Below are 23,944 nucleotides of genomic sequence, written 5' to 3' on the forward strand. Positions count from 1 at the left end.
TTCACGGTTTCTATAATTAGGTTTTATTCTCAACTTCCACTGGCCCTTCCAGGCCAAAATATTCAGTCCCCTTCAGCCACATATTACTTTATAAATGCCTTCCATCGCTTAAACTGAATATCCATCTCCACATAACCCATGAAGTCAATAACACTCCCATCAAAACTTTCTGTTATGATGTCTGATGGTTTTACATCATCTATACCCCATACCTGCTCAAACTTCTGAACAAAATACTCTCTCAGAATAATTGTTCAGGGTGATCAAGAATCTGCCTTCAACTCAAATTCAATACCATTAACATTGACCATGCATTTGTAAGCATTCTTAACTTCCTCTTCTACCTCTTTCAGCACACCATTAGAGATGGACATAACCAACCCTCTTTCGTCATCACCTTCCTCCATACACTCTCTTCCACTTTCAAATCTTCCTTCATCACTCAACCTCCCACTACTCAGGTGGATACCTTATTCTGTTTCCTGAATTATTCTTCTTCGAATCCTGACACACCAGGGCAAAATCTCCAATCCTGCCACATTTCACACATGTCTTACCAATAACAGGATACCAAGGTGAAAAAGCAATATGACCCATGCTGCCACAGCGATAACACAAGAATTTTTCATTTCTCACTTACCTCTCACCATCAGACTTGTTGTACCTTTCACTTTTGCCTCAATTAAATTCCTCATACCTTTTCATAACAACCCCAGCGGAGCTTGGAACCGCTGTCCGCACCTAAGGTACACACAACATCATTTTCATCCTAATTGACCTTCACAGACTCATTTTTGGATTGTTCTAGCACCTTAGTCATATCTATTACATCTTGTAGCTCTGGATCCCCGAATGTTTCTGCACCTTCCTGCTTTTCACATGAACTATTATCTGACCTCTGATAATTTCATCAGTTTATTGCCGCACAATTGCAATGCAGAAATAATCCTCGCAACCAGTCAAGAACTCATCAAAACCTTTTTCACTTCTTTGTGGCCTTGTATACAACTTAAAGCTGTTCAAAGCCACACTTGCAGTAGGTTTTAACCTATTTTCTAACCTCCATTGTGCCTCCTGAAACACATTAACCTAATCTGTATCATCCCCTCGCTCAAGAGAAACCTGTGGTAAAGTTTGAAATGCCAACTGCCCTTCTGAACCCAAACAATGTAGAAGAATGTTTTTCTTGTGCTCATTAGACATATCATCATCACCTATAGTCTTCATGTAGGTTAAAAATTCTTCGTTCCATAGCAACCAAGAAATGGGTGGATCTCCTTGGTTCTGGAGAAATTCCGTCAGTGGTTCAAACTGCATTAAAATAATGTGATCTGAAAATATATAATCACTGGTGTAGATTAGAAATATACTGTTTTGAAAACTGCACAAAATAAGTTGCAAACCACCTTAGAAACCAGGCTGTATCAAGTGTGGAAACCACTGAATAAATACAATGTGATCAGCACTTGTTAAAGACAATAGTGTGCAGATCACTAAAGGAAGAAAAACACGATCTATACTTGCTGTAGAAAACAATGTGCAAATCTCTGAATACATCTTAACAGATTCTGTACTTGATGTTGAACATAGTGTGAAAATCAAAGTATTAATATAAACAATCTGCACCTTGGCAGTGAACATAGTGTGAAAATCACTGAACCAACACAAAGACGATCTGCACCTGTAGTCGATAATAGTGTGCAAATCACAGAATCAACATTGACTGCACACGATGAAGAACTGAGCTTTCTCAAAGCAAAATGGTGGCCATGAACTTTATTGCCATTTTCTGTGGCTTGTAGGGCTTGTGAATCCACCACAGGTCAGCACGTAGCACACGCCTATTGGACGTCGTGGTGCATCTGAAGAAAGATGTTCCACTATTGCCGACGCGCTGGGCGAAGTGCTGTCACAGCTCAAATAAATGCATAACCTAGATCGAAAGCTCGTGCAGCAAATGCACTGCTTTCAAGTTATTTATCCTGAGCAACACACACTCATGCCGCTGAGGCTGTTGGCCCGTAAATAACAAAGTCTAAATTGGCCTCAAATTCAAAGCTATATTTACACCGTCAATAATTTAGAAACATACTCCTTATGAATGGCATTTCAGGAAACTTCATCTATAATACAGTGGAAGCTTCAAAAGCCAATAGTTTAGGTCTTAACCTTCAATTCCACTTAACCCCTGCAGTAAATCGCTGCACGGTTAAATAAAGGACAGTATATTACCACACTGTCGGTATCAAATTCCAAGGTACTTAGAAATCACTTTCCCTACAAACTCGAACATCCAAGCAATTAGAAATCCGTGGCCCTGTTAGAGACAACACTGCACCTGTACTGTATAAGGCTAACAGGAGTTCCTTCAGCTCGTCGCCACGTGTTACATTTACTCAGGGACAAGTGATTTAAATACATGAGATAAGTGTATTAAGAACAGCAGGGTACACTTCACTACCATCAATTCCATCAAGTTCTGTTTTTGATTCTCCTCCCAGCCCCTCCATTCCATTCTAGAACCCTGATACCTCATGCTGCCTGATCTAACTAATGCAGTTGCAACCATGACCAATATAAGCAGGTCACAAACCCAACATCTACGTCTCGGTGCAGAGGTGTATCTGGATATCCTTGGTGCTGAATGGGACTGCAGGGGCTGACTTTACCAGGCCTGCCAACGCAGACAGGTTTGGATGCAAGTTCTCAACATCTGCGCCACATAAGGACAAGGTCGACAGAGCAAAGCATTCCCTCTTTTTGAAGCATCGAGGAAAGTAGTCAGCAAGGACACCAACAAACCTTGGCCACAGCAAATGCAGAGATAAAGCAAATCTTCTTCCACAAGTCTTGGGAAGGCTGTAGAGGGCTGAGATTCGCTGAGGTTCAGGACTACATTTCCCAAAAGGCACCTGGCCAGATATTTTCGAGCTGGTCTTCAGCAGAGCCCGGTGGGCAGTCTTTCTTTGAGCCTTGAAAGTGTGCTTTGTGCATGCCAACTGCAGGGGACTAGCGCCTATAGTCCTGGTGAAGTTTTTGGGTAACAGAGAGGTTCACCTTGCTTTTGGAACTGATCGCTAGTACGGGATGAGTCGCAGTCCAGGAGGTGAGGTACTTTGATCCTCTTCTTTGTTGAATCCTGCCTTATGCTGACATGGGTCTCTTCTTTGTCCTTTTCTTCTTTAGAGCAGATCTGGAGTTCTGGTGTCTGGGATGCCCCTTAAATCCAGGATTTATGGGGTGCTTACGGATATGTGGGCTAGTAGTCAATGGGATACTAGTCCTGTGACTAAACCGCCCCTGAGGTGACCACATACGGGGTGTGTATGTCACCAAAATACCAAGAACCCACTATTCTTGGGACTTTTCAAGATGGCATGGGCCATCCTTGGCTGTACAGACCCAATACTCCAACCTAGCGGTGTGGCTATCCTTTGGGCAGTGTAAACCCCCTGAATACCGAATTTCCCGCCTGCTTGCAAACACGAGTGCCTAGGACAGTGTTGGCCTTTGACTCCACTGGGAGACAAGTCACTTACATATCAGAGGCAGTGAAGCCTTTGAGGCTCACCGCTCTGATGGGTCTTTTACTAGCCATCCTGGGAGGGCAGAGGTGTGTCCTCCTTCCTGTCCATGCCTTTTGTCTTACGTCCCCTGGTAGAGATGGCACTCACTAGCAGGAGGTCAGACTTCTTTCTTGGTGGCAAATGGCTCAGAAAGTCTGACAAGGCATAAGGGGACTCTATCTTGGTGTGCGCCCTTTAACTGTGCCACCTTGGTGCATGCCAGCTCACCCTCGACATAATACCAAACATGACTAAATTTGGTGGTGAATTGTCTCCATTGGCAGACAATTCACTTACAAATCAGCAGCAGAGAAGTCTTTGCGGCTCACTGCCCTGATGGATCTTTCACTAGCCATCCTAGGAGGGCGGCGGTGTGACCTCCTACATGCCCTGGCCTTTTGTCTTACACCCTCTGGGAGTGTTAGCAGTCACCTGCAGGTGGTCAGAAAGGCTCAGAAAGAGGCCAAGGAGTAAAGGGACTTGGAGGGCACCCTCTAATGGTGCCACCTGGGTGCATGCCCGCTCACCCTCAACACGAGAAACGTGTCAAGGGTGAAAAAGAAAGGTGTTTTGATAGCAAACATGACTGAATTCAGTGATACCTTTGTGAAGCTGGCTTTCTCGTTTTTGTCCAGTAGCCAGTCCACATTAACTTATGGACTGCCGTTCACTTACAGTAAACTTGAATGGCAAGGTTACTGTAGCAGTATATATGGATGTACATATATGCCTTCACCATTAATATAATGCACCCTGCCTCTTGGCTTTAGGAGGCCTACTTTAGGGGTGACTTACATATATCAAGGCAATGAGGGGACTCTGTCACACGGGATGAGTGCGGAGTCGAACTTAAGCAGGGAAGCTGTTCATACAGACTGCGGTAGCAGCCCTGCACAGTTCACTTTCTCTCTGGTCACTCAGGGTGACTCAAATAGTGCAGCAGCTCAGGTGACACCTTTAACACGCTTGTCCTGGGTACCATGGTACCATATACTAGGAACTTATAAGTGGGGCTAAAGTAGCTTGTCAATTGGGGGTACGAATTCACATAACCTTCTGAGGGAAAGAGCACTGGCACTGGGGCCTGGTTAGCAGGACCCAGTGCACTTCCAGTTCTAAAACCACATCATCCAGAGCAAAAAGTGGGGGGTGACCATCCATTAAGGGCACTTCCCTACAGGACCCCTCCAAATGAAAGGTGATGAGCACTGACCTCCCGCTTGTTAGTTCTCATCGTCTAAGTGGAAGAGCCTGGAAAGTCATCTGCATTGGCATGGTCTGTCCCTGATCTGTGTTCCATCTCAATGTCATAGAGAAATGGACCTCTTCAACAAGTTGGGGTACTCCCCACAGAATCCAGAGCAAAACGTGTGGGGGGTGACCTTCCAAAAAGGGCACTTTCCTACAATCCTAGACCCTATAATGACCATACCCCCACCTATACCGGGTGCATCATCATAATATAAGGTGGTGTCACTATAAAAAGGGAGGCCTACTGGTTTATCAGGGTGTCGCCACATTAATACAATTCCCACATGTCACAATGATTTCACCATTAAAGCCAATGGGGACAATAAACATTCACATTTATATGCATTTATTATGAACATAAGCACTGCAATGTTTATCATTACGATTGTCAATAAAACATTTTAAATAAAGCATTGCAGTTCAAACTAACCATAAACAAAGGTGTCGGAGTCTTTCTTTACTTCTTTACTGCCTGTAGGCTGCAGCATACAACCATAGGACTAACAAACATAGATCCCCACACACCAGAGCCTAGGAACAAAATCTCCAACTTGGGGGAGTGCTTGAGTTTACTGCAAGCTTCTCTCGGGGCAATGAATTCGATACACCAAGAAACAAAAGGGTCCAATTTATACTTTGGTGGACGGAGGTTTGGCAGTCAGGGGGACGTCGACTTGACTGCACTTCCGCCCATCAAATTTTGAAATAACAGCCAAGCTGGTGGTCTTAAAGAAGTGCCAGGAACCACCACCATGGCGATTCCTGTCAATGCTTTCTGCAGTTTGCCGCAGTGCTCTGTCAAGCTTGATATAGCCGTAGGGCAAACTGTTTTCTTTTTTCTTTTAAAAACAAAACTCCCAAAGCTGGATTTTCTTTTTGAAAATAAAAAAGACAATGCTCCCCTCATCTTGAGAGTCCTCTTAATTCTACCTAAAAAAGTTTGAAAGGGTCGAACTCTGAAAGCCCTTACTCTGCTGAGCCATCAGAAGGTTTTAATCATGGAGGAGACAGTGTGATCTCAGCCATGAATAAATGAAACGTCCACCCACATTTATATTGGATGGGCAGACCACAGTCTTGGTGGTACAGCTACTCTGTCACCAGTGTGATGAGTATCCCTATCACCAAGATATAAAGCAGGTCCTCAGTGTTGTTTCATAAACATTCCTGGGGGGCTGCTGCACGTGCTGTAGCACCTCAAAGCACCTGGAGATAACACTGGTGGTGCCTCTGCCCCTTCTTGCGGCACCACAAGGAGAAAGAAATATGTAAATAAGCATGGAGGCATTAGGGGGCACTCTTCACCCAAGGTTAGGATTTGTTTTTATGAGCGGACCTGGAGAGGTGAATAAAGCAGCTTTGACACATTCTTTTTCTTTTTCTTTCATGTTTTAGGGTGCCCCGGTCCCACTCGGGGTTACCACTGAGCAGGTTTTGTTGGAGGCTGCAGGGGGCGCCCCAAGGCTCTGAAAACCCAGCCATATCTCTGCATGCCTTTCCCCACAGGTGCAGGTGCTGGAATCACTGGCGTAGATCCTCTCCCATTCTTGTGGGAGCAAGCCTTCTCTTACTCCCACCAGCGTGCAGCAGCTAGGCTTTGTTCCCTGCCCTCAGTGACTGAAGGCAGGCAGCAACAAGACTGTGCCATCTGAAACCACAGGCCCAGGGAACGAGCAACACGCCCAACCAAGGCAGCATCAAGCCAGTGCCATCTGCTTCCACAGGCCTAGGGAACAGGCAACACGCCCAACCAAGGCAGCATCAAGCCAGTGCCATCTGCATCCACAGGCCTAGGGAACAGGCAACACGCCCAACCAAGGCAGCATCAAGCCAGTAGCATGTGCATCCACAGGCCCAGGGGATGGGCAACACGACCAACCAAGGCAGCAACAAGACTGTGTCATCTGAAACCACAGGCCCAGGGAACGAGCAACACGCCCAACCAAGGCAGCATCAAGCCAGTGCCATCTGCTTCCACAGGCCTAGGGAACGGGCATCACACCCAACCAAGGCAGCATCAAGCCAGTGCCATCTGCATCCACAGGCCTAGGGAACAGGCAACACGCCCAACCAAGGCAGCAACAAGACTGTGCCATCTGAAACCACAGGCCCAGGGAACGAGCAACACGCCCAACCAAGGCAGCATCAAGCCAGTGCCATCTGCTTCCACAGGCCTAGGGAACAGGCAACACGCCCAACCAAGGCAGCATCAAGCCAGTGCCATCTGCATCCACAGGCCTAGGGAACAGGCAACACGCCCAACCAAGGCAGCAACAAGACTGTGCCATCTGAAACCACAGGCCCAGGGCACGAGCAACACACCCAACCAAGGCAGCATCAAGCCAGTGCCATCTGCATCCACAGGCCTAGGGAACGGGCAACACGCCCAACCAAGGCAGCATCAAGCCAGTGCCATCTGCATCCACAGGCCTAGGGAACAGGCAACACGCCCAACCAAGGCAGCATCAAGACAGTGCCATCTGAAACCACAGGCCCAGGGAACGGGCAACACGCCCAACCAAGGCAGCATCAAGACAGTGCCATCTGAAACCACAGGCCCAGGGAACGGGCAACACGCCCAACCAAGGCAGCATCAAGCCAGTGCCATCTGAAACCACAGGCCCAGGGAACGGGCAACACGCCCAACCAAGGCAGCATCAAGACAGTGCCATCTGAAACCACAGGTCCAGGGAACGGGCAACACGCCCAACCAAGGCAGCATCAAGACAGTGCCATCTGAAACCACAGGCCCAGGGGACGGGCATCACACCCAACCAAGGCAGCATCAAGCCAGTGCCATCTGAAACCACAGGCCCAGGGAACGGGCATCACACCCAACCAAGGCAGCATCAAGCCAGTGCCATCTGCATCCACAGGCCCAGGGAACGGGCAACACGCCCAACCAAGGCAGCATCAAGCCAGTGCCATCTGCATCCACAGGCCTAGGGAACAGGCAACACGCCCAACCAAGGCAGCATCAAGACAGTGCCATCTGAAACCACAGGCCCAGGGAACGGGCAACACGCCCAACCAAGGCAGCATCAAGACAGTGCCATCTGAAACCACAGGCCCAGGGAACGGGCAACACGCCCAACCAAGGCAGCATCAAGCCAGTGCCATCTGAAACCACAGGCCCAGGGAACGGGCATCACACCCAACCAAGGCAGCATCAAGCCAGTGCCATCTGCATCCACAGGCCCAGGGAACGGGCAACACGCCCAACCAAGGCAGCATCAAGCCAGTGCCATCTGCATCCACAGGCCTAGGGAACAGGCAACACGCCCAACCAAGGCAGCATCAAGCCAGTGCCATCTGAAACCACAGGCCCAGGGAACGGGCAACACGCCCAACCAAGGCAGCATCAAGCCAGTGCCATCTGCATCCACAGGCCTAGGGAACAGGCAACACGCCCAACCAAGGCAGCATCAAGCCAGTGCCATCTGCATCCACAGGCCTAGGGAACGGGCATCACACCCAACCAAGGCAGCATCAAGCCAGTGCCATGTGCATCCACAGGCCCAGGGGACGAGCAACACGCCCAACCAAGGCAGCATCAAGCCAGTGCCATGTGCATCCACAGGCCCAGGGGACGGGCAACATGCCCTACCATGGTGTATAGATGCCCATAGGAATGGGGTCCCTTGGGAAGTTTTTCCTCAGGTGGCTCAAGCGGATGATTTTCACGAGGCCAGTAGACCCTTTACCCAGGGATAGCAAAAAAAATATGATGTGCCAATCCCCAGGGGGTTGCCTTACCCAGTGGAATCAGAAACATCCTGGCAGACCACCATGTGCTCATTTTTTGCTTTATGCAATTCAAAAGGACAAAACCTTCACAGCCAGTCACTGCACCCGCCTGCAAGGGGAACTCTAATCCCCTTTTAAAGAGCAGGCGTCTGCCGGCTGCACAGTGAAACACGGAGCGGCTGCTTCAAAGCCGCTCTGTATTTCACTTGAATGCACTGTCCCCAGGGCATCATGACTTCGTGGCTGCACATTCCATGCAATAGGGTGCACTTTCCCTGTTTGCGCCCAGCGCACCTGTTTTAAGGTGCCCCGGGCGCAAACAGGAAAAGTGCGTCCTTTACATAATAGGGCCCCAGGTCCTCAAGCATGGCTGACATCACTCAGCTGGGACTATGTCAGACTGATGTGAAAAAACTGACCACATCTAAAATAGCTTTGACTCAAGATGTCATGTGCTTCGTCACACTGACATAGTCTGCAGTCAGCTATCCCTCTAGACACCAAATCTTCGAGAACCCACTGTTAACAGATTCTGTCTTCTTCATACTTTTCTCCAAAACAGGCAGAGATGCAATAGCCTAATTTAAATGACAGAAAACCTGTCTCCCTTCCTTCTTCCCTCACGCAATGCCCTTGTGAAGCTCCAGTTCGTTCCTGCTACACCGGGGAAGGCCAGTTCTGATTTACATCCGAGCCTCTCAGAGTCAATATGACCTGTTTCTTAAAAATGCCTCCCATGCTGCAAGAGCCTGCTGTCCCCTCCATAAATTACCTCCCCTGGAGGGAGAAGGGGGCAGTTTCAGGGCAGGACACAGAAGGGGGCCAGCCCAAGACATCTACAGTGACACAAGCCCACCTGGGATTTCTGGGGGCTGAAATGTTTCAAGAGAGGAGAGACCCCCTCACCACTGACAGCAGGCACTTTAGAATTTCCTGGTGTAACTTAACTAGTGTTTTAATAACAGTTTTGCCGCCTTGGCAATGAGACAAGAATGGGACTGTGGAGGTAAGCGCCAAGGTATCTATCATGAGTCTCTGCATGTGTGGTCTAGTGTTTTCAGAGTGTGCCAGAGAGTCTGGGGCTGAAGTCAAGGGCCTGCCAGAGGCTCCACGTGTGTCCGCCGGTAAGACGCATTACCTTTTTGTCCTCCAGTTTACTCAACTGTAATCAATGATTAATGGCACCATTTTGTATCAACGTCATAACTTCATCTTAAAGGCTATCACACCCTCACTTGAATCAGCATCATCACACTTTGGTGGCCGTTTATACACAGTCACGCATGCCAGAAATTGTGTAAAGTGTGCGGTCAGAGGAGAACTGCATGCTTAAGACAACTTTCCTATTTAAACAAATGTACGCATCAGCAGTTGCGGAATTTTGCCACATCACAGCACGGGGCATTATGCCAATCGGTGCCAGCGAGAACATGGCGCAAAATGCACATCATGAAATGCAGAAAATACACAGAAACACGTTCTGTATGGTATTCAAACGTTCATTGGTAAATTTGAGGCAACACAGGAATTTCTGGCGTAATGATGGTGTGGTTTAAGGAATCACTGAATGTTTTCAAACCTTACCCAAACTAGGGTCTAACTGGGTCATTGAGGCCAATGCCAGGTCCATTACGTGTGTAAATTGTATTTGAATGTGTTTCAGGACTAGCACTGATGGGCGGGGGGAGAACATTCCCTCCCCCCCCCCCCAACACACGCAAACAGACAGGTGCAAAAAATGGTTTAAATTTAGATGTTAGTGTGCACCAAATGGACACAGAAACTCATTTAGCATCTTACTCCTTATTATTGACCACCAATGTGCCAATCAACCTTGAAAAATACACGATACTCTCCGCAAAAGTTAACTGCACTTGGGTCTTTTGCCGCTGCAATGAACACATTCATGTAAGTGACCCCTAACAGTGTAATTTTTAAACTTTACAAAAGGAGAAATAACTAAAAATATGCTAAAAAGTTAACAAAGCAAATCTGTATATTAGAAACTTCCTGAGCCAAGTGATATTTTTTACAATTTGGGTATTCTGGACGGCTGGTAAATGGGGTAGCACATATTTGGAGCGGTTCTTCCCAGTTGCAACGACTATATCTGAGTTAGTTGAGGAATACTTACCTTCATGTATGTGGCAGACATGGGATATCAGAGTTCTGAAAAAATATGTCAACCATAGATTCCCAGTCCCTCTATGCTATGAAAACCAGGAATGGTGCATTGTTTTTATGGGCTCCAGCATGCTGAAGCCTTTCCATTCACTGAAGTAGAATTGGCCAAGCCAGTTTGTCTAGCCTTGTCAAGCTATTGCAATAGTTAATCTTCTTTTTTCATTTTTATAGCCGGCATATTCTCCAAGAATGAAAGTAAGAAAAAAATGTCACTGGCGAAACGTGGTGGCCATATGCCTGCAATAAGAAAAATTCAATTGAAAAAATAATTAAGCAAATACTATAAATACAACAGTATGGACACTTCTTAGTAGGTGTGTCTACTTAGAACTGGCGTATAAAATCTTTTTAGGAAAAATTCTTGCTGGCCCAAAGAAAAGGTACTATTGACTTTTAATTATTGTAAATAGATAACAAAGCTTAAACACAGAAGAATGAATATATATATATATATATATATATATTTCAACAGTTTTCCCCAGAGACGAGGCCGCACGCCTCCACAGGTAAGTGACACCACCTTTACTTCAATTAGCAGGCTGCTTCACACCCCGTCATGGTGCCCCCCCTGGCCTTACGCGTTTCAAGGAGACATTCCTCTTCTTCAGAGGCCAAGAGCACAAGCAAGCACTTTCCGTGCGTCTGCACTGTCCCTGTCTTGCTCATTTGCATACAGTTAATTAGCCTCCGGTGTGCAGCTTCCGGTGTGCCTCTTTTGTAATGCTTTCTGGGACCTGCAGTCCATTCATGCACAATTAATCCCTCCGGTGGGTTTGGTGCTCGTGCTGTATTTATAGGGGCCGCTTCATAGCTCTCCATTGAGCCCCCAAGTAAGACGTAGCCTGCCATAATAAATACCTGCTTCGCTGATCGCATCGAAAAAGTTCCATGCGCAGACCCACTTCCTTTTTCGGGCTGGTGCGTTGCCTCCACGGCCTGGAAGCGCCGTGACATGTATTTCAACAGTTTTCCCCAGAGACGAGGCCGCACTCCTCCACAGGTAAGTGGCACCACCTTTACTTCAATTAGCAGGCTGCTTCACACCCCGTCATGGTGCCCCCCCTGGCCTTACGCGTTTCAAGGAGACATTCCTCTTCTTCAGAGGCCAAGAGCACAAGCAACCACTTTCCGTGCGTCTGCACTGTCCCTGTCTTGCTCATATATATATATTTTTTTTTTAAAGGATAAAGAAAGGAAATAAAGCAGCATTGGCAAAGAAAAGTACTAACCCAGCAGACCTGGCACTGACATGCGCTCCGTTTAAGATAGCTGTGAGCATGTGATCTAGCACAATGCCATCTCTCACAGTGCAAGAAAGCCAATAGCTGAAGCGCACCACCACTTGCTCTATGGTGTATGCTATGGTGGGCAGAAGCAGATGTTAATGACAGTTGAACAGACCAATGGATGCAGAGGTCTAACTCAATTTATGTTTTTGTGTTTTGTTTTTATCCTTTTTATTGAGAACATAAGATGGGCGAGCAAGGTATACCCGTCGGTACCTCAGGTCTAAAAATAGTACATGCTCCAGCCTTTTGTACTATTTTGTAAACAACTCTAAATGGTGCTCAAAGACTACTGCTATTCAATGCCTTAGCATTATTAAAATATTATCAAACGGAGCCTGAAAAAGTGCAACTGAACAGCACAGAGCTAGCAGATCACCCCACCTATCCCCGACCACTTAGGAATTAATTTTAAAGAAATTAATTTAGTGCGTGGAGACAACACCATTCATCAAACTCATGAGTGAGTCGACACAGTGACCATGTCCATTGCAATATAGGACGCTTTTCACACTGCTCCCTCCTGTACCAACTCCTCTAGCAGGCCATTTCTGTCCTGCACACCCCCACTCAACATCAGTGCCTTAATGCTGGTCCAGCTCTTACTTAACTGTTAACACCTACTTCTGAAGGACCGCTTGACGTCTTTGCCTGTACATCCTAACGAAAGGAAGACAAATTATATTTACCTCTTATGTTTGATATAGCACAAACCTAGCTACAAGGAACGTTAGAGCTCTGTAGGTGAAATCATTTTAGTGTAGCAGGATCAATCTCCAAGCACAATGTGCTGTACAAAGAACTGCACTGTGCTTTTGGGGTTCCGGTGAGACAAGACTGCGATAGGAAGGAGGATGAAATGATGCCAGAGGGGCAGCACACTGTCATGTGTTTTGCTGCATCATACATATTGATACTTTACAGCTTTCGGTAATACAGTTCATACATTTGTGCAGAACATTTTTGGGAAAGTGATCATGCTGGGATCAAAACCCAGGTCCCTAGGATGCAGTTTAAGCACACATTAACCAGTCGACCTCTTTTTGCTCGCTGACCTAAAAAGGGCTAATGGGCAAAAATCCCAGTCCTTCCAGTGCACCATGCAAGCCACCGCCATGCCTTCCTACAACCCAGAAGGCCCCATTACTAAGAGGATGACAACTGCACATCTTGGTCTTATCTACAGTGTGCCAAGGACCAATCTACCTCTTGGTAAACACCTTTTTCCTAAAAATTAATGTTATGCCATTCTTCCAAAGCCCACATCGTCATTACATTCTCTTTGCTCTGACTATCCAGCACATTCAACCAATCCCATACAAGCAACAATTCCGCCCCTCTAAACAGTTCCTAACCTGCGCATTTATGCATGACGTATTCACCCTATCAACAATCATTCACTGCACACCCAGTGTAACTCACTCTGGGATAGCAAGATTCAGTGTTGAAATCCATGCTTAAAATAAGTGATGACAATTAAGTAGAAACCCAGCTTAATGCCACTCAAAGAGATTTGCAGACATAAAACTCTCCTGCTGCAAAGAAAAACATAATGGATTAAAACAAACCACAAAAAGACAAGAAAGCTGTAAAATCCATCTTCCACATGCAGAAACATCATCACTACAGCTAAAAGCACACCATACAGCAACATTTGAATTCTAGCCATCTTCAAAATACACCTCATTCAGCAAATTCACTTCCGTCAACAGGTTAATTAAAAAGATGGAAAAGTGATAACAAAACATCTAAAGCACTAAGCAAACCACTATAGATTTGCACCCTTAATTTAACGTGTTCATTTGAAGCACGTACAAGTTGCTTACAATGACAGTCCTTAAACACACTCACGCAGCTATCAATTTAAAACCTATGGGCCGTTCTGATATCCCTTTCTGAAGCACTCACACATCCTCTTAGCATTTCAAATTCTTCCTTCACACACAACTTCTTACTGGGCACTCAATACATGAAAAATGATTTCCCTGCTCAAAAGGCAACTTACTCCTCAATCACCTTATTAACTACCGACATATCATTCATGGTTGTAGGACAAAAATATCGGGTTAAAAATATCAAAATGTCAAAATATTGTAAAAAAATATTTAGGGCAAACATATATTTTTCCTATACTTTGTATGTAACAGACAAAATATTGACTAAAAAATTATAAGAGACCAAAATATTGATACAACATAGGTAAGTATATTGTAATTTTAATTTGACAATATATATTAACTTTAAAAAATATTTTTACTTAACATAATTACTTTCAAAACGTTATAGAAAAAATTAGGATCTAGAAATATAAAATAAATATACACACTGTTTCACTCGTACAAAACCAGTGAAATTCAGCAGTTATTGTAAGCTCAGCTAACTGTAACTCGCGTAATCCACTGCTTTTGACCTGACATATTGCATCACTCATGACATAGTCAGTGACATCACTAATGACATCTCAAATAATCTTAAAGCCTATCATAGAAAATGTGTTCAACTGGCAATCTAGCAAAGGGAAATGGAGGACCATCTACATCAGTGGCAGCAGCAACACTTCCCGGCCAGAAAGTCCCTTCAGAGGTTCAGACTACTACAACAGATATGGCTCCAGAGCTTTCAAGAAAGGCCACGTATTGCATGGACTGTAATGTAGTGCTGGTGAGCAGTGCATTACAGCTATTTGCAATCCTGCAAAAAATCGTACATGCTAATTTTTTCAACACTTTTACATTTTTCGCTCATTTCTCAGTGCACATTTTTTTTATTCCTCCTGTCGCAGTTGCCATTTTTGTTACCATAAAAAAGAACAAAAACATTTTAAAACTTTACAAAACCACAGAAGAAAATAATTCAATGACAGAACAGAAAATCATGTCACTGGCAAATAAAGGAATAGCACTGGATAATACACTTTCAACTAATAGAATAAGAAGAGCACGCCCATTTATCTATCTTGAACATTCTTTAAGAGGAGTTAATAGTGAGCAGATTTTAACAATGCACAATACGTCACAAGACATTGTCAAGGGGTACAAATTAAAAATATTCTTGCAAAACTACGTCCATGCTTTACCATCTGAAAACATAGCAATAGTGTAAAAGCAATAAGACTGAAGGACTCTCAACTTCCATAGCTGCGGCAACAACACTAAGGCAGAGAGACCCTTCAGAGGTCCAATCTCAACTTCAAGATTTGTCTCCACAGTTTTTCCGGATGGCATCATACTACATGAAATGTGCAGTTGTAGTGAGTGCTGGAGAGCAGTCCATAACAGCCCTTTGCAATGCTGCAAAGAATAAAAAATGTTGATGTTTTGATGTTTTTTTATTTTTGCCGCTTCATAATTTTTCTACATTCGCAGGTATTTTATTATCTTACAAAATTGGTATCTAATATCTATGTGTTGTTCATTTTTCTCATCTTCTAATTTATTGTAACACTAATTACATATAACTTGCCATATGGATAAGTCAAAGCATTCTTCTACAAATAAATACAGAGCTAACTTTTGCCAGTGATCATTATTTACTTTTTCACTTTTTAAATACAAGCGAACAGTTTGTGTTTGAATCTTTTAGTGAGTGTGTCGATAACATATACAAATATGCACTAGTTTTTGAAACCACACTGTTTTAAATTGTATAATCTTTCTTTCAAAACTCTCAACTGTAATATCTGTATCCTGTTCTGCAACTCCTCCTCTTAACAACTCTTCATATTCCCTAGAATCCTGCTCAGGACCAAAGAAACGAAACTGCATATCATCACAAACCTTTTTTTCTTCTGCTATAGTACCATGCAAAAGTGTTCTATTCATTTCTCCTAAACATAAAGCAGGAGTTTTCACATAGTACAGGCTCCTATCTAAAGTTTGCAGTGATGAGTAGTGTACAGCTAACATTCTGAAATGATGAAAGGTGCTCTGGCACACTTTGTTTGATAAACACGCTAGTGAGTGTCCCTGCAAACTTGTATGCTTTCCAATCTTGCAAGGATCCAATCCTTGTAATGTATTTATTTTGTCTTTTAAACTTTGTTTTGGAAAGATATGTAGAAATGTCCTTAATATATCAATGGATTGCTGTTGAATACTACAAACAATACTACAATTCCATTCCTATACAGGCACCTGATTCCGCCTTCCTTATACCTCTTCTCCAATAACTTGTTCTACATTTCTAGGTAAAATCATCTCCTTCGCTAGAGGACTGCCATTCTTCATTTCATAACATTATCCTCTTTCATCATAGCATGAACTAATTTGTTATCCTGCAGATAGCTTTCTTCATTAATGAAAGGCTCTGTACTAGAAGGATGTATCCATTCTCCACTAAAAACTGTACAAAAGTTACTTCTATGCACTAATCTTTTCTTCTGGTTTTGTCTCCTCATGCACAACACCATTTTGTCAAGAGTCTTCATTCTATTTAGAATCAAAATGAAAGGCTTCCTTTTCAAAGCAAAGGCCTTCTCAACTACTCTCTCAACTTGTTCTTTCTGTTTCAAAACTTTTTCAAATTTCTCAGTAGATGTACAACCACTCTACTTCGAAACATCCTGGCTCTGATTTCCTTAAATGGCTTCTACCTCCTGGTTAAGGTGTGTCCATCTTAGTTCCAATCTTGTCTGTCCTTTGCAATGTACGCTTTGTCCACTCTTACTGTTCCTCATAGTCATAATTTTATTTTCTTTATTTTGTAATCTTTGCAAATGTCCACATTTATTTTTAAGAAATGACTTTGTCCTCTTACCAGTAGCTCTTTATTCTTTCACCATTTTTTCTGCATGTTGCCCTTTTGTAACTCATTTCTGCAGAGATACCGTAAGTTGTTTCTGTTGCTCTTTCGTCCGAGCTTTTTAGGCGTTCTAACCATGTAGTTATATAGATATTGTTCGGTAAAAAATAAAACAAGTCTATTTACATTTTTACCCTAGTCTATGTAACAATGACTTTACTACTGACTTACACATAATAAAAAAACTATTTTCATGTTATGTTGCAGTTGTAAGTCTACAGATGAACATAGATATAACACTACATGCACTTACTTCAATATACCAAACCCAAAGCAAAATACAAAACTTTATTTATTAGATACCTTTCAATATTTTAGCACCCTGTTGTATACCACAGCTGCAATTGTAAGTATCAAGGACCCCCTGCAAAATTGATTTAGCAATTCCTAGGACAGGGCAAGTATGCAATAGGTAATAAATTCCTAGGCAATAAGCAATTTATCAAACACCAAAACATAAAAAGAAGATTTATCCTCTGCTACTCTGTGTTTTAGTTGTATTTTATGTATGCTGTCTATATAATAAGAAATTGCAATATTGTTGACACAATTATTATATTTTGTAATGTCATCAACATGATGTCTTTATAAATAGGAATTGTTTCTGTATTATTATTCAATTTGAGTAATCGAGATTAAAGATTTGTACATGTATTTTTATTCTTTACACTGAGTTCTTTATAATTATCATTTTATGTTTTGGTGTTTTATAAATTGTTTATTGTCTAGGAATTTATTACCTATTGTATATCACAGCTGCACCATATCTCAGTTCTCACTTATACATGGTGAAAGAACAGTTTATCACTTCTGTTGTAAATTTTAAAAGGAGCATCAAGCTAAGGGGGCATATTTGCTAGGCCTGGGCGGTAAATTCCGTTCCGCTCGCTGAATTAGGGGAATTTGGGGAATTTCTCATTCTGCGAATAACGCGGAATTGCCAAAAATTCCTAGATCCGAGACTTCGTGGAATTTTTTGCTTGTTCGCGATTTCAAAATACGTGTTCACGAGATATTTCCCCCTGAGCACGAAAACAACGTTCACAAACAGGAAAAAAGCATTGTGAACGGGCGAAACAAGCAATTCCGTGTGTTCACGGAACTCTGCGTAATCGCGGAGATATTTACCGTTTCGCGGAGCTTTGCGGAGCGCGACTACGCAAATTCCGCCCTCTCCTAGTGTTTACAAGTCCTATGTGCCACGGGTGCATCACTTTTTTTTGACACACCAGTGGTGCAATGTGGTGCTCCACTCTACCTGTCTTTTCAGGTCCTTTTTCGCACAGGACTTTGCGTGAAAGGAGAGTGGCATGGGTGTTGCTGTGGGTGTTCCCACTCAATACCCATGGATTCTGCTGCGTTCCCAGATTTACAATGATTCGTAAATCTGGAAATGCGTCAGAATCTTACCCCGCAAAAGAATCCATCATATTGTTATAAATATGACGCATCTCCGTGCTTTGAAATGAATGCAGAACGCCGTAGCCAAATGGCTTGCGGCTCCGCGCTCCATTACTTCCTTGTAAATTCAGCCCTAAGTGTAGAAGTACATACAGTGTCTCATCAGTGTAAATCCAAAAACACAACTTAAGACCTATCTGTGTGCCTCTCTTACACTGTGTCACTGATGTATTTAATATCTCAGTACTTTTCTACTTAAATGTATCAGATTAAAGTTTGGGAAGCGGTGAATATAACAATCTGCACATTAATCTCAATCATGAAATATAGCTCACTAATTCTTCCAAGTACATGCAAAGAGTGTGTCGCTGCTTGCATATATAATTCACCAGATGGTTCTAAAAGACTACATATTCCTCACTAGAACTTGTAAATAGATGTGTTTGTGATTGAATGAATACTCCCTGGATGATTACATTGGTACATAGGCAGTGCCTAGGCGATTCTCTGAGGATATAGGTAGTGCCTGGATGATTCCCAGAGTATATGAGAACTCAGTGGGCTGTTCCATATGTGCATAGTTACTGCCCGCATGTTTGCATGAGTATATCATACTTTCTGGGTGTTTGGATGAATGCATGAGTAGTTCCTGCATGATTAGATAAGTGTATGACTAATGGTTCAATGGTTCAATACATGCATAGATAGTGGTTGGATTATTAAATGAGTGCAACTCTAGTGTCTGGATGATTGCAGAAGTGCATAGATAGTATATAGGTAATTTATAGAGTGCATAGATAGTGCATACATGAATGTTTAAGTACATGCAGAGCACCTAGCAGATTGGATGAGTGCATAAGTAATGTTTCAGTGATTGGATGACTACATGGCTGCTGTCAATGTGTTTTTGGTTCAGTGACCAGGTAAGGCCTGGGTGTTTACATAACTACATAGGTAGTGCCGGGATAATTGAATGAGTGCATCAGTAGTGCTTGGCTGATTAGATGAGTGCATGATAAAGTCTGAATGATTGCATCACTGCATTGTTAAAGCTGGAGAGAGATTGGATGAAAGTAAGTGTACTACTGGGGTGATTGTATTGGTGCAAGAATATAGCTTCAGTAATTAAATGAGTGCATAGGTACTGGATGAATGATATATTTACTACAATGGTACTCTCCTTAGAAAAAATTCACCTTGGCTGGGTGGATTGAAACAAACACAGGCACATCTGTCACAATGAATTACTTGACCACGTACATGACTTAAATACACATACAGCTTTATATCAAATAAAACTATTTTCTTTTTTTTTATAATTCTGTGTTTTATTTGATAACAATCATCAGTTTTTCATATATATATAAAATGATTTGTATGGAAAATATCTATTTACATCGATTTGTCTTAAAAAAACAGATCATTGTGACATGCATACATTTAGTATTCATTAATGCTCTCACAATTTTATCTATGCAGATTTCAATTTCATATATTCATTTAATTTCTTCCTATAACAACATCATTGGTTATAATATACATTCAATATTTTACTTAATTAGGGGAGACTGGCGGTTTTGTGTTCTAGCTATGCGCGTTTCGGCTTTCGCCATCATCAGGACTCCGTCTCAGTTTCTTAGAGTAAGGGCTCTGGGTAGATTGGCTCTGCTTCTCTTAAGTCTTAGGGTAGTCTTCCTAGGTCACTCAATATCATTTTAGAGGTTGATCATCTTTTTCCAAAGGGATAATTCGTAAGGGATGTTATTCGCTTTTGATGGAAATTTAATGATTTCTTCTTTATTTTTATATTTTCTTTTTTATGTACAGTCTATGTTCCTGATCTTTAAGCAGTAATGTAAGCAAGATTCTATTTGCTTGACACCAATGGTTAGTTGTTTCTTGCTTATTGCTCTAGCTTCTAGCTGAGTGTGAATTGATTTCTCTGTTATTTCCACTATTCTATTTGAAGAAGTCACAAATTCGAGGTAAAGGGTAATTCTTCCGATCCTTTTAAGGTTTGCTTATTCCTTTCCAAGAGCTTGATTATCATTGGACCACAATTCTTTGGGAAATCACATATTCAAACATTCTGGCAATTTTCTTATTGCTATTTTGTTGCCTCTTTCGGTGACCTAATGGGGAAATACGCAGGTCAATGGTACTCTCTACATAATTAGAGGAGTGCGTGAGTAGTGCCTGAGTGTTTTCATGAGTGCTTGCATGTGCCTCAATGTTCCAATAACTGCATGGGTTGTAAGTTGATGTTTAGATGACAACAATTGCTATAATGACTGCATAGTTACAACCTCATTAATTGCATAAGTAAATGGTTGGTGTCTGGGAAATTTGATGAATGTATATGTTGTGTATATGTTGTGCCTGCATAGTTCAATGACTACATAAGGTCTGCTGCTTGATTCTAAGAGTACATGTGTAGTGTCTAGGTAATAGAATTACTCCATGGATAGTGAATCGCTGATTTGATGACTGTCTGGCTACTGGTTGGGTGATTGCATGAGTGCCTGAATGCTGCCTAACTAACTGTGAAAGTACCTTCATTGCTGTTAGATGCATAACAGTTGTGGCTATATCTCTGACTCATTGATTATCTCCTTCTGTCAGTATCGAACTACCTGTTTTACTGTAGATATGCTTTTCTACAGAGCTATGTGTGGGTGAGGTCTAGATATCACACTTGATATATAATTGCATACATGGCTCTCAAGGAGCATATATTGCTTGGTTAATGAGCGTGCACATACCTCAGTAAGTTTCTAAAATGGCAAACAATATTTTACATTTTTTGAAAGCACAAAACCTTTAGTGAATGGCATACCTACATCATTTCTCAAATACTTCTTTTGCTTCTAAAACATATATTCAGCATTTCTCAAACAAAAATTAGACTCAAAATGAAGGTAGCACAAAAACCCTCGAGGCATTCTGCACTATTAGTCTTCCTAAACTTTAAACAAACCATGCTTAAAGAAAAAGCACCACCCTCACCATATGCATTCAATATTTATCAGCCTTACTGAACATAGATTACTATGTAAACATATATGTGATTTCATAATAGATGTACACCTTCAAGCCATCTTTCCAAAAATATATACTTTGTCTGCATCTTTATGTAAACTCAAAAGTACCACCATATATATTGCTATGTGCAACCACAAGAACCATATCCCACCATCTAAGCATATGCAAAGTGGTCATATAAGTTGAAAACCACATTGACAAACACTTCCTAATACATACCTAACAAGTATTAATTATTTCTAATTCATATACAGGCAGACAACATGCTCTCATCTTTTATTTGTGTGCCTACACTACACCTGTTTAATAATTTTACTAAAAGTACTACAACTCTGTGAATGCAAATTACAGATGTATCTATTCCGCACATGACGTTTAGACATGCTTTGTTCCTTATTGCAACGTTCCACAATACTATACTACTATTTTTCAATAAAGTACACAATGTAATAAAAGGCACTAATTAATGTTTCTCTTGCTCCCCAAAACATTAACCACTAACCACTCAAACACATAGGGGCCGATTCACAGAACTAAACTGAGACAAAATCATAAACTTACTTCTTTTGGTATTCACCGAAGGCACTTGCAATTTTTGGTATTCATAGAATGCACTTATGACTACTAACTTTACGTCCTCAATCGGGCCGGAATTTCTGCACTCGGGCTGGAATTTCCGCACCCATAGCAGGAATCCTACAGTTGTGCTGGGATTTCTGCTCCTGGGCCGAAATTTCCGCTCCCGGGCCAGAATTTCCGAATCCGGACAGAATTTCCGATTCCGGGCTAGAATACCCACAATTGGGTCTGATGATCATTTGAAGTGCCTACCATCCCCCACCATGCTCCAGCTGAAGTCAATTAACACTAACTGGAAGACCAGCACCACAAACAATTTAAAAGCAGCACACATTCAAGGAACAGGTTTGGCCACAGAGAGTTCCTGTTTTCATTTGCTGTTCATCGTTAGAGGAAAATTTACCAAATGAGGAGGAAGAAGAACTTCACTACTGAGGAGACCACCATGATTGTGGAGTGCATTGTTAGGCACCACAAACACCTATATGGTCTCCGATCTTACTGCACCAGTGGCACACAGAAGGCAGCTCTATTGCATGAATTAGCCACTGCTGTCACAGCATTGGGGGAGGAGAGGCGCATAGTCCAGGACATCAAGAAGAAGTGGCAGGACAAAAAGTAGAGGGTGAAGGAGAAGTACTCCAGTATCGATTTGAACAGGATTCTCCCTGCCCCACATTCTGGAACCCATCTACGTCTCACCCCACTTGAGGAGGATATCCTCACTACAATCCACCCCCACATGCTCCATGGGGTGCCTGTGAGTGATGTCCGCAATGTGGCACCAGGTAAATGGGATGACAAGAATAAATATATGAAAAGATTGTCTGTTATTTATTCATTTATTTATTTATAAAGTTTTATATAGCGTGAACATGACCCTAGAGGGTATCAGAGCTCTTTACATAAACATTGTTTAGATACATTAGAAGGTAGAGGGTAAAAATACATACATTCAAATTACAAGTAGACTATGTTAGGTAAGATAACATATGTTGAGAACCAGTAACGTTAGAATTAAAGTCTTAAGATGTGCATTTGTTCATTAGAAGCATTTTCATTTCTTTTTTGAAGGAGGCGGAGGAAGGGATCCTGCGAACATCTGGTGGTAATGAGTTCCAAGTCTTTCAGAGCAATACCTGAGAAGGATCTGCAGCTTGTTCTCTTTTTGTGGAATGATTGTGGTTTCAGTAGTAGTGAGATAGCGCTTTGCGAATGTCTGCAACCTCCGGACAGCTCTGTCTTTTGTGCTACGTAACAGGGGGTTTTGGTGTGAAGGGCTTTATGGGTCATGCTGGCGATCTTTAGGTGTATTCTTGCCTCATATGGTAGCCAGTTCAATGCTTTTAGGGTCATAGAAATGTGGTTGTTTCTTTTTATTCCGGAGACCAGTCTGGCCGCAGCCTTAAGTGAAGCTCTCAATGGAGCCAGCTTGTATTTGGGAAATCCGCATAGAATGGTTTTTCCGTAATCCAATCTTGGTAACACCAGGGCTTGTACTGCCATTTTTAAGTCGACCTGAGGGAGGAAGGGTTTAAGTTTCCTTAGGATATTCATCTAATGATTAGCTCCTTTGGTGGCGTTACTGATATGTGCCTGCATATTCAGGTGTTTGACTAGGGTGATTCCCAATGATTTTGCGGAGTCAATGATGTGGGGAGAACAGTTAAAGGTTGTTAGATGCTTTAGCCAGAGTTCTTTCTTTGGTGTGTGGTTGGGGGGGAGATTAGGAGGAATTCCATTTTGTTGGTGTTTAGTATGAGGTGGTTGCCGGTGAGCCAATGTTAAGTGCTATGCAGAATGGCGTTGAGGGAAATGAAGTCCTCTGGGGAGGAGAGTTTCATATACAATTGTGTGCCGTCTGCATACATGTGATATAGAATGTTCGCAGAGTTCAGCACGTTTGCCAGGGGTTCCATGATTAGATTGAAAAGGATGGGTGATAGTGCAGAGCCCTGTGGAACTCCTAGGGTGACCATGGAGGGTTGAGAGAGGGATTGCTTCATCTTGATTCTCTGGGTTCTGTTGTTTAGGAAAGAGGTAAACCATTGTAATACTGGACCAGATAGACCCATCCTTTGTTCCAGC

The sequence above is a fragment of the Triturus cristatus genome, chromosome 3_2 (genome assembly GCF_964204655.1).
Source record: "Triturus cristatus chromosome 3_2, aTriCri1.1, whole genome shotgun sequence".
In the NCBI taxonomy this organism is placed as follows: Eukaryota; Metazoa; Chordata; class Amphibia; order Caudata; family Salamandridae; genus Triturus; species Triturus cristatus.